The 1,589-nt window shown below is 56.0% G+C and overlaps 1 pseudogene; it reads left to right on the top strand.

Moving 5' to 3' along the window:
* The first annotated feature begins 1,051 nt into the window (after positions 1-1,051).
* Positions 1,052-1,156, top strand: LOC129705172 (U2 spliceosomal RNA; annotated as a pseudogene).
* Positions 1,157-1,589: the final 433 nt, after the last annotated feature.

Here is a 1,589-nt window from a genome sequence, read left to right as displayed (position 1 = left end):
CCTGCAACAGTAAGGTAAGTGAACATCGTTCTTTACTTACCTTTTTTCTACAGAAGACTGTTGGAAGCTGGCGGGGGAGAAGTCTGCAAGCGCCGACAAGGACAGCAGGCAGCCAGCAACGGCCGGTGGCACGACAGTCTCCCTTAGCGGGAGTTCGTGCGACTTCAGCTCCGGGAAGAAAATACCGACAAGGGAGCACTCAGGAGCCGACACAGCCCCAAAGACCGACGCTACATGGGCCTGGGGCTGTGGAACAGGTAAGAAAATTCCTTACCTTTCTTCTTGTTTCCAGGAAGGCTGACGAGCTGCCGCTGTACAGCAGCAGTCAGCCAGCAACGGAAGTCGGCACCACTGTCTCCCATAATGGGAGCGAGTGCCAACTTCACCCCATACGGGGTGGAGGGAAAAAACAGAGCCAACAACCCACAAAACAGTGGGTTGTATTAGTGCTCTGGCATTTTTTAAAATTAGGGGGTCCATAGGAACAGAAGGACCAGCCACGTAAACATCGGGGTCGGTCCGAGCGACTCGAACCCCACACGCAGGAAGGACGTTCACCAGCGGGAGAATTAAAAGTCGGGAACAGCAGGTAAGGGACTCTGCGTTTCCTTCCACTTACCCTTTAGGTGCAGACATGGACCGGGTCCATGTAAGCTGCAGAAAGACTGCGGAGTGCAGGCAGCCGGCAGGAAAGCAGCAACGGCAGCCGGCAGCGGCAGGAGCAGCAGCAGCGGCAGGAGCAGCAGCGACAGCCGGCAGCGGCAGGAGCAGCGGCAGCGGCAGGAGCAGCAGCGGCAGCCGGCAGCGGCAGGAGCAGCAACTGCATATCGATATTCCCGGAGGGGAAAACACCTAAGCCCGCACCAGGGGGAAAATTCATTTCTGGGGCAGTATGCCAGTCTCGCTTTGGAAGCGAGTCTGGCTTGAAGCAGCGCTAACGGCCAGCGCCGAGGCCAGGACATTGCAGTGCAGTTGACTGGCTGCAATCGACCGTGATGGACCAGTAATGTGAGTACCGGGGTCGGTCCCAGCGGGTTTTTTAGTTACAGAGATCGCTTCTTGGCCTTTTGGCTAAGATCAACTATAGTAGCTGTTTATTATCAGTTTTAATATCTGATACGTCCCTTATCTAAGGACCATATAAGCAGGAGTGCCCAGAACTGAGGGCATTAGAGTGGGGTTAAAGAAACGGGCTAGATGGAATCAGCTGTGCCAGATGTCCTCCACACCGGCCATATCCACTCCACGGAAGGAAGGACAAAGCTGAAGAAGGAGGACCGTGGAGCAGCGGGCAGCCAGCGGCACTTGGATCAACCGTAGTGGGATCAGCTGTGCCCAATATCGGCCCCGCACCGGCCAGAGCCATGCGGCCGAGCGGTAAGGCTAGACACAAATCAAATAAGGTAGTGGACTCAGAAGGGTCCGACTTTGCATAACCGCCGGTGACCAGCGCCCGAGAGCGCTGGAGGAGGAAGAAGCGGTGTATGGAGCCTTCCTCCAACGTGATAAACCCACAGCAGTACCTTTTTTGAGGGCTGCACAATGCTTCTACCCCATCAGAGGGGAGCACTGCAGGTCAGTTCTGGGCT

The sequence above is a fragment of the Leucoraja erinacea genome, chromosome 1 (assembly GCF_028641065.1).
Source record: "Leucoraja erinacea ecotype New England chromosome 1, Leri_hhj_1, whole genome shotgun sequence".
In the NCBI taxonomy this organism is placed as follows: Eukaryota; Metazoa; Chordata; class Chondrichthyes; order Rajiformes; family Rajidae; genus Leucoraja; species Leucoraja erinaceus.
The sequence above is the reverse complement of the archived record's forward strand: the minus strand, read 5'-3'. Positions and strand labels throughout refer to the sequence as shown.